This window comes from Ictidomys tridecemlineatus, chromosome 5 (assembly GCF_052094955.1).
Source record: "Ictidomys tridecemlineatus isolate mIctTri1 chromosome 5, mIctTri1.hap1, whole genome shotgun sequence".
In the NCBI taxonomy this organism is placed as follows: domain Eukaryota; kingdom Metazoa; phylum Chordata; class Mammalia; order Rodentia; family Sciuridae; genus Ictidomys; species Ictidomys tridecemlineatus.
In genome coordinates this window covers 80792287-80806904 of record NC_135481.1, presented here as the reverse complement: position 1 = coordinate 80806904, position 14618 = coordinate 80792287, and the positions used below count along the sequence as shown (strand labels likewise).

General features: G+C 42.0%; 1 long non-coding RNA gene across 1 annotated transcript; it reads right to left on the bottom strand.

Annotated features, from left to right (window-relative positions):
- Positions 1–2762: 2762 nt before the first annotated feature.
- On the bottom strand, positions 2763–13866 carry LOC120886133 (uncharacterized). The gene is made up of 4 exons (XR_013439036.1): positions 13714–13866; positions 4140–4243; positions 3209–3471; positions 2763–3056 (listed from the first exon to the last, which is right to left on the bottom strand). It is a non-coding gene; the product is annotated as an uncharacterized LOC120886133 (long non-coding RNA).
- Between the last annotated feature and the right edge of the window lie 752 nt (positions 13867–14618).

The following is a 14618-nucleotide window of genomic DNA, read 5'->3' as shown; positions in this document are numbered from 1 at the left end:
AGTTATTTGTTCAAGGCAGAAAAAGGAAAACTGAGAAAAAGAAGAATAGTCCCCAAGTTCATTATGCAATAAACAAAAAAAATCATGTTCATGCTTTGGAAAAAAATTCTCTCCAGGACCAGGACCAGCCCTTTCTACACGGCATGCTGGGAGCTGCATGGTAGAGACTTTATGAACACATACTTTGAAGTCTGACTTGGATTTTAATCCCAGCCATATCATTTTCTAGCTTGGTTACTTCTCAAGCCCCAGTTTCCTCCTCTGTAAATTTGGGAAAGCAAAGGTATTAACTTAGCAGGTTAATATGAGCACCAAGGAAAATGTAAAGCCTTTTGCAAGTTTATAGTACATAATAAGTTCTCAATAAATGATAACTATAGTACATGTCAAAATAACAAGATGCTTAATACCTCCCTGAACCCTGTTTTTTTTCCTACAGTCATGACTGGTTTATATAATTCTTGATCATTTGAAGTGTTGGGCCACCTCCACATAAGCATTAACCTACTTGGATGATGAGATGCATATACTTGAATGGATAGAAGGAATACCACCTTCATCTCTGTTTTGGTTTGGAGTTGGCCAAACAGAATACCCTCACAAGATTTACAGAACAGAGCTCCACAAAGCACATTAACTCCATGGAGGTTTTCTGGGAGGCAAAGCATGCATTCAAAAGAATATTCTGAACCGAGTAATAGAACGCATGAAAAACTAAACAACTCAACAGAAACCAAAACAAAGCTGGAGGTGTCCACAGTTATTCCTTCTTGAGTACAGCTTATGAATGGGTTTCAACATGCCTCAACATTCACCCTTGAAGGTGATGACTTCCAGTCCAGAATGCCAGTTTACCCCCAGATACAGTGAATATTACCATTATCCCTTGTGGTATGAAGGGTTGGGAAGCAACCTTGGCTAAATTCAGCACTATTTTCCCAAGGGTTAAGAATTAGGACCTATGGTTGAGAAAACTATTTTGCCAATGATTTGACTAAAATTTCAGGATTATAAGCCATTTTGGTTATGGAACGTTAGCCTCCCAAACCTAATAATCTATCAGAAAACATTTTCTATTTTTAAAAACTGTGGCAGTTACCAAGGAATAGACCCTAATTAGACCCACAACATTATACAGCTTCTTCCCCCAAAGTATACTTTGATATGCAGCCATGATCCCAACTTCTCTGCCAACCCAAAGCTACACTAAGCTATGATGCTCCCCACAAAGCTGGCAGAAATGGCCAGAAGCCACAGCATTCTGAAAACACACCTAAATGGAAAGCTCTTTCCCATCAGATCCGTCACATTTGACTGGGAAAACAAAACAGTTTGTCGCTTCTAATAAGTACAGAGAGCCTGATAAGGTAATGACTTTTTTCTCCCCAGGCACTAATCTCAAATATAATAATGCCTAAACGCAATTTTTATCTTTAGACGTTCTGTTACTGATTCAAAGCTGAATTCTTGGACTTGTGCTCTTAGTTCGCATCCCTCAGTCTCTGACTCAGAAATAAAGATGAACGGGATACGCCGAGTGAACCGCACTCCTGCCTGAAATGCTTTATGACAGATGACGATATACGATGAGAATACAAAACCCTGATGATAATAGCTTTATTTATTGATTGCAAATAAAATTCACGAAGTGTGAAGCTGCAAACTGCACTGGGGGGAATTGAGCAAGGGGCCCACGAGGAGAAGCTGTGTAACACAGAGACAGAGCTGAAAGCTGCCTGATGGAGGCCGGGCTGGACTGGGAGATGGAGACTGGGTGGACACTGGACAGTGCTGCTGACCTGCTGATGTCCTTGGGCAGGACACACAGTTCCCTTCCTACCTCCACTTGCTTGATGGTGCCTCCTCCACTTCAGGCCTTATGCAAGGACTGGAAGATGAAACAGAAAGACACAGAAATTCTGGGGCTGGGGATGTGGCTCAAGCGGTGGCGCGCTCGCCTGGCATGCGTGCGGCCCGGGGTTCGATCCTCAGCACCACATACAAACAAAGATGTTGTGCCCGCCGATAACTAAAAAAAAAAATAAATATTAAAATTCTCTCTCTCTCTCTCTCTCTCTCTCTCTCTCTCTCTCTCTCTCTCTCTCTCTCCCCTCTCTCTCTCTCTCTTTAAAAAAAAAAAAGAAAGAAAGACACAGGAATTCGGAAAGCTGGTGTTCTAGAACCATCTCTGCCACTAACAAGTTATGCAATTTTGGGCAAGAGTTGGAATCCCAACTGGCTCCGTTGTCTTTCTCTGTAAAATAAAAGGTCTTATTCATTCAACAAACACTATGACATACAGCACTGAGCCAGATAATGCCAAGATGGTAAAGTGAGGTGCCAGATTTCCCAGGAAGAGCAGGTCTGTAAACAACCACAGTACTTGTATGAAATCTGTGGCCAGCACAGAGCTGGGTGTTGGAATCCTCAACAGTCTTCATGAGTCTCAATCCTATGACCCAAACTCCAAACCATATTTTCTAAGCACTTAAAGATGCTGGGCTCAAATGTAGCAAAATATGAGGGGGTTTGAACTCCCAGAAAGAGCCTTGAAGACATGGAGGAATGGATTGTAGACCTGAGCAGTCGTCTGCATATTGCTGGATGACTGACATACCAGAGAGAGTCTGCAATCCCAGAAGTGCCTTGCTGTGCTTTCTCTCACTGACAACACTGATGAGATAGCTCAAAAGCCTACAAAAAGGTTTTTGCCCCATGTACATGGGAATCATCTTTCCATTTTTAACAAAATGAAACCAGAAGACAAACATCTCTTTGCTTTATTTATCTTCCGACAGTCCCCACAAAGCTCACAGGAAGTCCTTAACATCAAAGCTTCTTTTTTTTTTTTTTTCTTTTGCAGTTCTGGGGATGTAACCAGGGCCTCATGCATGCTAAACAAGCTCACTACCACCCAGCCCATGAATGAACTTCCTAAGAGGTGATTTCCAGAGTCAAAGCAGGTAGTGATGGAAAAAGAGAATAACATGGCTCAATTGAAGTGACAATAAAGTCCTGATGATTGATGTCCTCCCAAAGATCTGTTGAGATTTCACCTGAAAAACATAAGATCTGTATTCATTTCAATTACTGCCTAGCAATTACCACAAACTTAGCACTTTAAAACAACACAAATTTATCAGCTCACAGTTTACATATATGAGGACACTGAATGTGGCTTGGCTGAGTTATATGTCTAGGGTCTTACCAGGTAAAAATCAAAGTGTTGGCCAGGGCTGAGATCTTTTTTGAGACTGTGAGTTTGGACTCTTCCAAGCTCACTGATGATTGGCAGAATCCAGTTCCATGCAGTTGCAGGACTCAGAATCTCAGCTCCTGCAGGCCATCTGTGGAATTCTACCATGTAGTGCTCTTCACACATAGAAGTTTGCTTTTCCAAGGCCAGCAGAAGTGTCTCTCTTCTTTTTGACCTGTAGATTCTCTTTTAAAGGATTCACTTGATAGGTGGACCTGGAAGAGCTCCCTTTTGGTTACTATCAACTCATTAATGACCTTAATTGCACTTGCAAAATTCCAGACCTTTGCAGTAACAACCATGGGAGTAATAGCTCATCACCTTTGCCACATGTCATGGGTTAGAAACAAAACACCCACAATTAAGGGGAAGGGATTGCATATTCTGCCTACTATAGAATCTGTCTTTGCTTTAGGTGGGTTGGTTTCATTAAATCGGCTTTTCTTCCCTTATTGGAGGGAAATCTTCCAAAAATAAATCTACCCAAATTTTGTCATTATTGCTTCTGAAGTTGGGAATCAAGGATCATGGGAAGGTTTTTACCTCCCTACCCTGGCAATTTCTTATTCCTTTCTCTCTCTCTCTCTCTCTCTCTCTCTCTCTCTCTCTCTCTCTCTCTCTCTCTCTCTCTCTCTCATAAATAAGTAAGCAGGTACAATATAGAGAATTTACAGTCAACTAAAAATCCTCACAGGTGATATGAAATGATCCCAGGGAATGCCACCTCCTATAAGAGGATTTTTCTGTTGAAACCATTTCAAGCAGAAGCAGTGTTTGTGCAGAAGAAGACCCCAGTGGAGGTTCAGCCCCCAAATACTGCAGTACGTGTAGCACCAACCATCCAGCAACACCACCTCTGTTTCAAAGAAAGCCAGCTGCTTACCTCTGCCCCTCTGGGGCTTTACCATATGCCTGCCACCCGAGCCAGCAAGCTTCCTGACCTTACCCCACACTCCAGCAAGGAAGGACTTAACTTCTCCACATTACCTTTGTGCAAAAAAAAAAAAAAAAAAAAAAAAAAAAAAAAAAAACATGTTTGAGATTAATGTAAAAAGCAATTTTTTTTATTAAAAAATGTTTGTCTCTGCATACATTCCTGGACTTTTCCATATACCTTCCCCTCCACCACCACCCCCCATCCTGCCATTTCCAACTCTTTTTCTGCATCCCTCCTACTTTGCTGGATGGTGTTCAGCCATCACTTGGACACATCCCCCAAGCCTTTTGCCATCCCCTTCTGGGCCTGCCTCCAACACCTTCCTTAATCCATGATATAGTGATTTTCTAACAGGAGAAGCCCTTTGCACTGAGAAATAAATGGTGCCAAGTCATCCAGCAAAATTGAGAGAGAGCGCTCTTTATAGGGAAAGAAGCAGATAGCATTACCACCACACGACAGCAGAGAAATCAACTGAATTCCTATAACAAAACTTAAGCCCAAGACTGAATTTGACTTTGGGTGAGGGGGTGTGGATCTAGACCTAACGCTTCCAACTAAAACATGTTATTGATTACATTATAAAGACCACATTGTTGACAGCAGTCCCATGGGCCTGAGTGATATAGCTGGCAGAGCATCAACATCTCCAGATAAAATCCGAAGAAAAAGATGTAGTTGTCTCTGGGCATGGCCTAGTTATTAAGAATGTGGGTAAGAGGGGCCTGGGTTTGCATCCCAATGCTGGTGCTCACTGACCACAGGATCTTTTTATTTTTAAAATTTTTTTTAGTTGTTGATATGCCTTTATTATTTATTTATTTATATGTGGTGCTGAGGATTGAAGCCCATGTCTCACACGCGCTAGGCAAGCACTTTGCCACTGTGCCACAACCCCAGCCCCTGACCACAAGATCTTTATCAAGCCACTTTTCTGCTTTCTTCTGTTTCTTCTTTGTCAAAAAGAGATAGCAAGTATTGCACCCTGTCACCATTGCTATCATGAGGATCCCATGGCATATAATCTGTTATATAGACAGCACAATACGTGACATGTAAAAGATGTTCAATATGCATTGTTGTCACTGTCAGTGAAGCTCCCTAGACCAGGGAACCAATGACCCCGGCTTAATACTACTCAACTTGACCTTCTTGTCTCACATGTTGTAAGCAGACTGGGTATTTTCATTTGTTTTAGCTTTTCCAAATTAAGCATTTCTGGAAGTCAATCATTCAAAGAGTCACCTGGGGAGAAATGGGGAGATGTTGCTTCTAGAGTATGTCATTTCAGTCTGAATAGGTAAGTTCTAGAGGAATATTCCACAGCATGGTGACTACTGTCAATAATAATGCATTAGACACTTGAAAATGGCTAAGAGATCTTAAGTGTTCTCATCACAAAAAAGCGGGGGTGACTATGTGGGGTGATGGAGGAGTTAGCTTGATTGTAGTAATCACTTCACAACCTGCATATATATTCAAACTCTCTAACTATACACAATTTGTCAAGTATGCCTCACTAAAACTGGAAAAAAATGTCACTTGAGGCAGGGGCTATGGAAATGTTGCCATAGAAATCTGACATCTGCCCCCAGCTGCTCATGAGTGGTTTCTTTAGCTATGGAGTTCTGCAGAAGCATATTGGCTACTTGACCCAGAGGAAAGAATGGGCTTTTCTTCTGCATATGTACAACTGTTGTGTGACAAAAGCCAGAAGAAATAATCGGGAACATCATAGGAGCAGCCTTCCTGGAACTACAGCAAGCCAGACTAACTGCACAAGCCATCTGCAAGTCTTGAAGACACTGGATCACGGAGAGCATAAGGACACAGTGGGGGGCCATGTGTAACTAAAAGACAATTAAATAATCTTAAAATATCTGGATCATTAAAAAAAATGTCGATTTGGAAAGACTTCAAGCATACAGTCAGCAAGTGAGATGCTGTCTTTTCTGTAAAAATCCTCTAAGCCTACACCAAGTTCAAGTCCTTTAAAAAAAGTTTCCTGCATTAAATCACACTCTATTCCATAAACACACATATTAATGCTTTTCACACACACACACAAAAAAACTGGTGGTAGGTCATAAGCTCAGTTTTCCAGCTAAAGCCAAAGGTCACCAGATTTGAAGCAAATTACAGAGAACAAAGACAAAGCCCAAGTTAATTCCTATCAATGGCTTGACTCCTGTAAGAGAAACTTCTAGAGTAGTTCTCAAAATTTAGTGTGCCTAAAAAATCATTTGAGATGCTTAGATTTGGAACTGACATATTTAGTTTTCATTAATTTAGCAAAGATTTATTGAATGGCAGTGGAGATACCAACAAAATCTCTATCTTCACCTTATTGTCCAGTGGATGATATGAATAATAAATAGACCATTACAGTAGTGCAGCATGGCTAAACAATCATAAGAGACAGCTCTTACTTATTCTTCAATGGTCATCCCAGAAATTAGGGACTAAGGTCAAAGGAACATGAGATCCAGCATGTACTGGCTACACCTCAAGGTTTAGCCATTTACATATACTTGTCCATTTAATCCTCGGGGAGGTAACGTTATCCCCATTTCCCAGTGGCGGAAACCAACAGTTCATGCTGGAGGGTTTCTGCACTGGTTCCTGCACTCTCTGCTTTTGAAACCCATGATCATACCAGTACCTCAGTGACAGACTCTGCTCAAGACTTATGCCTATGAAGCGGCATTAGAGTATGGGTCAGCTGGATTTTTCAATTGGTCAGTGCATCATTGTAGGTATGGAGAGAGAAACAACTGAGTGAAAATGTCACAGAAATGCATGTAGGGAAAGCCTTTGGAGAAAGAGATTGTGAAGTACAAGGCAACTGCCATATCACTTCCCTGCAGGGGTCTAGATGGATGCCCCTTGGGTTGTGGGAAAGCTTGGCCACTAGAGGGCAGAGTGTGCATTGAACAATCACAAGGCAAATCCCTATACTCCTTTGTGTCAGAGGCCAAATGCTTCATGCCTCATTAACTCTTCCAGGACTGATAAATATTTGCTTCATTCTTGCACAGATGCAGAACAAGTAAGAGATTTTTACACTGAAATATAGCATTTGAATACTGCATCTCAGAACATAATGGGAGAGAGGGATCTTTCCTTTGATTGGCTCTATTTCCAATATTCTTAGAATTTCAAAGCTGCGTGCAGTCCAATTAAGCTTCTTTGGTATACTACAAACTTTTCCAACAGCATGAAGTACACAGCACAGTTTTAAAAAAAAGAAAGGAAGGGCTAGGGATGTGGCTCAAGCGGTAGCGCGCTCGCCTGGCATGCGTGCGGCCTGGGTTCGATCCTCAGCACCACATACCAACAAAGATGTTGTGTCCGCTGAGAACTAAAAAATAAATATTAAAAATTCTCTCTATCTCTCTCTCTCCCTCCTCTCTCACTCTCTCTTTAAAAAAAAAAGAAAGGAAAATAAAATTTAAAAAATAAAAGAATGAAAAAAGAAAAAAGTTGGCACCTAATGTCAATATAATGACAGCCATACAGTTTTCACAGTAATAGTAATAGCAATAACAAAGGTTCGGGGATCCGCTTCAGGTTCAAATTCTGGCTTTCTTACTTACCAACGGTGATTTTGTTCAAGTCACTTAACCTCCATGAATCCCAGTTTCCTTGTCTATAAAACAGAACCTACTCAATAGGTCTGTGGTAAGGATGAAATGAGTTACTGAATATAAACACTTAGCATAGTCAGCAATCATTACTGGTAGCTTCTACATTGTTGGTAACTGTTACTGCTAATAGCAATAGAGCTTTAGCTGCACATGAATGCCACCAAGAAATTAAAGCCTTTTTAAAGGTCACCTTGCCTTCCTGTTGTCACAAATCCCCTGCACTGTCCCCGTTGTCTCCTTTTTCTTCTCTGTTATAAATGAAGAGGTTTCCTTCCTCAGACAAAAGGCCAAACCTTCAGTCTGCAGCCTGGAGTGATATCTCCCCACCTTCTCTGGGAACTTGATGCCTTTAGTCATCATCATTCATCCTGCCTGGCTGATGCATCTTCATGTTCTCTCCCGCTTCCCTGACCTCTTTCATCCCATATTTAAACATGTTCAAATCTCTTCTACCTTAAAAGCAAAAACAAGTAAACAAAACAAACCTCCCCCATGTCCCATATATTCCTTGAGCTACAGCCTCCATCTCTCCCTGCTTTGCAATGAGACTTCTCAGTGGAGCTTTCAACCACCCACCGTCTTCCTTTCCTCCGTCTAGTAACTACTGGCTCCTTCCCATCACAGTCCACACCCCAGCTCCCACTAGGGCAGCTGACATGGTGGCACTACATCTAGTTAGTGCTCTTCAGTTCTTAATTGACCTCTTAGTAGCTTTGACACAAGTGTCCCTGAGGCTTCATTAACCACCAAACTCTTCCTCAGTGTCTGTGGCTGACTTTGCCTTCTCTACCCAGCCAGTAGATGCTGGAATGTTCCAGGCTCTGTCTCAGGCTTCCCTTTTCTTATTCCATTCCCTTCTTAGGTTCACTTATCTATATCCAGGGATCCAGTGACCACCTCTGTATCCTTAATGCTCCACATCACCCCCTGAATGTCTCGTAGATATCTCAAGCTCAACCTGTCCTTGGCTAAATTGCTTCTTCCCTCTCAGCACCTCCCTCCTATTTTGAACCTACTCAACAGTCTCTCATTATGAAATTAGTATCACCACGAGGCCTAGCATTTAAGTAAGAAATTGTTCAAATACTCCTGATATTTTCTTTTCCTTTATGTCTTGCATCCAATCAACCTTTATTACTACCCATTCTGCAAGATAGTTTTCAAATACCCCTTTTCTCCATCACCTCCAGCTATCTGTGTTACCATCATATTTTGCCTGTCTCTCTTCATTCCAGTCTTCATACCAGCCAGAGAAATATGATAAAATGTCAATTTTGCCCATGTCATTTCTCACATTTGAAATCTTGTGCCGATTACAGTTTTTTGGATAAAATTCAGAACCTCAAAGAATTCTGAATGACTTCTTCATCTGGCCCTTTCCCATCTCTATATGTCTCATGCCATTCTTTCCTTTTCTTATCCTTTAAGCTTTCGAAAGTCCTCTTTCCTCCCACTGCAAAACCCATGTTTGAAAATGGATTAGGGATTGAGGGTACAGTGGTAGCATGCACAAGGCCCTGGGTTCAACCCACAACCACCCCCCCCCAAGAAAGAAGATAATCGAACTCATCAAGAATCTATGGTGTGCACAACATCGTAGGAATTTCAAAGCTGTATCAATCACAGTCCTTGTACTCAAGTTTACATGTGATAAACTACCAAAAAGTGAATGGAGATACAATGCTCAGGGAAGGTTGCTCAGACATAATTTGTGCGTGCCCCATATGGAAAGGGGCTGGACTCTCTCCATATTGCACAAGAAGATGAGGGGTCAATGGAAGGATGAATGAAAGCAAATGTAATAGCTATACCAGGTCATTCAGAGGGAAATGGTATTGAGACAGAGAAACATTCAATGTCAACTCCTGCAGACACTCAGAAAACATAGGCACTCAAATATGACAACCAACCAGGCACGGTGTAGTGGTGTATACCTACAATCCCAAGTGACTTGGGAGGCTGAAACAGGAGGATCATAAGTTCAAGGTTAGCCTCAGCAATTTAGTGAGACTGTGTCTCAAAATAAAAAAGGGCTGGGGGTAATACTCAATGTTAAAGAACCTCTGGGTTCAATCCCCCGTACCACAAAAAACAAACAAACCACACAAAAGAAATTTTGATAACCAGAGGCCATTGTAGATCTTTGAGAAAGCCAGGAAGCCCAATGCCAAAGGAAAAAGCATTTCATGAGAACGTGAAGACACACTATAATAGTCTATTATTTTAAGAAGGTTAGCAACAAAGGAAAAAATTACCACAGGAAGAAGCTTGAGAATTTAGCATTCATCACCACAGGTAGGACCAGGCGAGCAAATTCCCAAATGAGGTTAGGTCAAAGCAGTAGCTGATTGCCTCACACGGTAGGCAGGAAGCCAGGAAAAGGGGTTGTTTCTATCCTACGCTCAGCTCTAAGTGCTTTCTGGGTCCCTGGAAGCAGCCTTAGGGACCAGCAGGAGGTAGGGACACCGGGTCCTGCTCTCAGCACCAGCTATAAGAGTGCAGAACAACGGGAGCTGGTTGTAAAACTTAAGCAGATCAGACACTATAAAATACTTTGTAATGCGCCATTGAGGCGACCAAATAAGAGGCTTGAATAAATTTATATTCCAATTGCTAAACATTACAGTCAATTTAAAAACCCACAAAAGTTTTGCTGAACAACTGTATAAATTAGAATGGATCTGTCGCATTGTACAGTACCTAATAGACTGAGACATAAAACAATCGCAGCTAACTCCCTCTCACCTGTTAAATCATCTTGAAATAGATCTGCTAGCTCGACTCTCCATTTTTTTCCCCTCTCAAAAAACACTGTAAGTAATTCTCAGGTTAATGTAAATTTTATTTATTTATTATTTATTCACATTTTTCCCCCCTAAAGTTAGAAACTACTAAAAGCTGTCAGAACCAGGAATTTATCGTGCCTGAGTCTGCCTTCCTTTCTTGGAAGCTCTCTGCCTGATTTGGGTGGGGGTATTTCTCTTTCATTAAACTCTGATGAAAATTACCAGCTGGTGGCTACTTTGTAGAAGTTGAGATTGATACGTGTACATGTATGTGGCCACACATTGATATGCACACATGGTATGCACACACATGAACATATGTGTACATTTATACACATCCATGTTCATGCATGGATTCATGTGCACACCATACAGAGGTAATTCAATGTAGAGAAAAAGAAACTAGGCCAATAGCCAAAGAACATTCTGGGTTTGTTTCTGTCATAGATGTGCTATGGGAATGTGGACGGGCTCCTTCCTCACTATTCCTCCAAATCATTCCACTGACTACCAATTGCAAAACACACACTGAAGCAATGGAGACATGAAGAAGAATCCTCTTTCCCTCAGGTATGGATTCACATATAGAACCCAAGAGTTACACAGCAGAGCAAAAACAACACTCAACAACCCTGTAAGACAGATACAACAATTATTCCCATTATTCAAAATGGAACCTGAGATCCAGAGAGGTTAAAGTAATTTGTTCATTGCCACTCAGAAAATAAGTGGCAGTTCTAGGATTTGAACTCGGCTTTCTCTGAGCATACCTCAGAGAGGACAGCTGAAGGGCAGAAACAGAGGATGTGGGGCCAACTCCCTCGTTCCCTAACCAAGTAGAGGAAGGCGGTCCTGAGGAGGGGAGAGGCTGGCGGTTAGCTCTTGTCTCTTTCTCCCACTCAATAAGAAGAATCATTTTCATTTCCATAGTCTAGATTCTGATTTCAATTAAAGCAAGATGATTGTATAGATGTTCTGTAAGTTGAAATCTTAAAGAACACTCAAGAATAGCAACGAAGTTCAGCTGAGCCTTATGAAGTGTGGACTCTCTTCTGTCCTTACTGAAAAAATGAGAATTTCCTTTAGGGCTCCTTATTTCAATGTCTGCCTCCCCTTCCCCGCAAAAGAGAAGCATCCAGTTCATCTTCTTAGAGCCTCGCCACAGAGCTGCTTATGAAGTAACTGTCCTTGCACCACCAAACTACCCCTGGACCAATAAGGAGAAGTGCATGGGGAGGGTCCTCTCACATGTGAGACATGGCTGCCTGGGCAGAGGCAACTGGTCCAGCTCTGGGTTTCCTTCAGAAATGGAGACAGGTGTGGGAGGGTGGGCTAAAGTGGACAATGTGACTTATCTGAGAGGTGAATAACTTGCTCAGGAGTCTCTACATTCATTACTCTACAGCTGAGGAAAATAGGGCCCAGGAAGGCAAAGGTCTTGTCCAAGGTTACCCAACTTAGCTATGGCTGAACTAGGACTAAAAGTTAACTCTCTTGTCTCCAGTATAATGCTCTGTGTTCCAGAAATGAATCCATCATTGCCCAACAGGGTAAGAAAAAGAAAGGTCTAAGGACACAACTCAGAAGAGCACAATACCACAAAGATAAAAGGTAAAGATGCTAGGTGCAGCCATGATAGATAAAGAAAAAAGCTGGACAACCCCCTGCAGACCAGGCCCTAGGTTAAAACCCCCTGGAAGGGGGCTGAGGAGAATGGGACAGAGCCCATGGCAGGAGTGGGGGTAACTGCCAAACCCCAAATAACTATAGATATGAGTTCCCCAATTTACAAATTGAATGTTTCACTCATGTCATTTTTAAAAAACCCTACCACAGTTAAGTCTTCAAGGGCCCATTATTCGAAAGTGATAGTTGGAATCTAATCTCCTTCGTGCCACTTGGGGGCAACACCTTCATGTTTGATTTATTGAGAACTTTCTACCTCTGTTTGCCTTCTATAAACTGAGAGAAATTGCAGTCTGAAGGCTATCTTCTCTTTTTTTTTAAAGGGCTGCAGCAAACTCCCCAACTGCCTGGTTACTAAGAGCTCTGGACATTTTAACTTACGTATTTATTTAAAGTCAAATGCTTCCCAGTTCTGTCAGGACAGGGCAAGTTGAATGTCAGCTACACAGACTGGCTTGCAGGTACCAGGGGAGCTTCCCACAAGAGAGAAGGCATTAATTAGCACAGGCGTTCACAAGCTTCTGAGACTGTCTCCACAGACAAAAGGCAGTAGAGGCCAGAACTTGACTATCAGCAACAGGAAGGCCTAATATTTGCTGCCTGACTTTTCTGCAAGGTGGGTAGAGTACATTCAATATCAGGGAACACTTAGAAATGGGAAGCAGCAGCAGGCAGCCATCACAGAGATGATGAATAGGGTAGCAAGGCACTGGCTACCATGGCAAGGCGCAGGACAGAACTCCAGGCCCAGAGTAGGGAACTAGCAAGGACAACTAGGGTCCTAGCTCCCAGTCTCAAGGACTTAGATCCAAGTCCTAAGCCTTCCATTCATGGGGCTAGTTCCAGGCCTGAGCCCTTCCCAAGAAACCTTAAACAACATCTCCCTGGACGTCCAGATCCTGTCCACCCATAGGCTTTCCATCTGAGCATTCCACAGCTAACTCAAGGCAACATGTCAAAAGGGGCTCGTCATCCTCCCTCCAAAACAGGCCTGTCTTCTTTGAGTCCTTCTTCAGAGAATGCCACCACCATCCACTCACACAGGCAGATGAGAATCCTCAAAATAGTAGGGACTCTGTCCTCCTACCATTTATGCCCCATTCGTCCCAGGCTCCTTCCTGTCCTCCAATGCTAGGGTGAGGCCCTCATCGTCTCTTACAACTATGCTAATAGCTTCCCAATCAGTCCCCTGACTCTGATAATCCCTCTCCAAAGCCTCCTTCATGCTGCCACCAAAAAGTTCCATCTGGTCACATCACTTTTCCTACTTCATAAACCTCAAAACAACAAAGTATAAACCACATAGCATAGATTCAAAGGTCCCTGTGTTCTTCCTCATTTCCCATTTGCCAGCCAGGAAACTCCTAGTCATTTTAAAAACACAAATCAAATGCCACTTACTTCCCCTCCACTGCTCTCCTTGGCATAATTAATCCCATCGTCTTCTATTTGCTTTTTGTACTTAGCCCATAGGCTTCACACCATGGTTTTAGAAGTATTAGTCCGACACTTTCCTCCTCTGTGAAGCAGCAAGAGCCTTGGGAGGCAGACACTATTTTTGTATACCCAGTAGTTAATATGTAATAGGTACTCAGTAAAGGTTGAATTGATTCAGGCAAAACCAGTTACTAAAATTTATAGATGAAGTGGGTTGATGTCGATTACTGAGCTAAAGCTTATGAAATGCCTCTTTAAAAAAAAACACCAAAACTGGGGATTGAACCCAGGGTTACTTTACCACTGAGGTACATCCCCAGCCTTTATTTATTTTTTTATTTTGAGACAGGATGTCACTAAGTTGCTGAGACTGACCTCCAACTTGCAATCCTTCTCCTTCAGCCTGTCATATTGGGTGATTACCAGCATAAGTCACAGTACCTGGATAAAATAACTCAAGTAATATTGTTAATGGTCCTAGAAAGCAAGTAAGTATTCAGGTAAACTGATACAGTTTTGCTTGCCCTTCTCAGAAAATTGTACCCTGTCTATAGCCCCAGCTGAATTAAGAGTCTGCAGGTCAAGTTTGTACAGATAAACATTCCTCTGTTCTCAATAGCTCCTTGGGCCAGAAACAACCATATGTTCTGGAGACCAGTACTCAAAAATCAAAAGTAAAGTATCAAGGCCAGCAATGGCTTTATATAAAACAAAGCTACAGGTGAGAAAGTTAGGACAGAACTCAAAACAGCAATGACACAATAACAGGTAACATTTCTAATACTTTCTATGTGACACGTATCATTCTAGGTGATTTTTATCTAATAGATAAATTTTCATAATTTTATCCTTTCAACAAATCTGTGAAA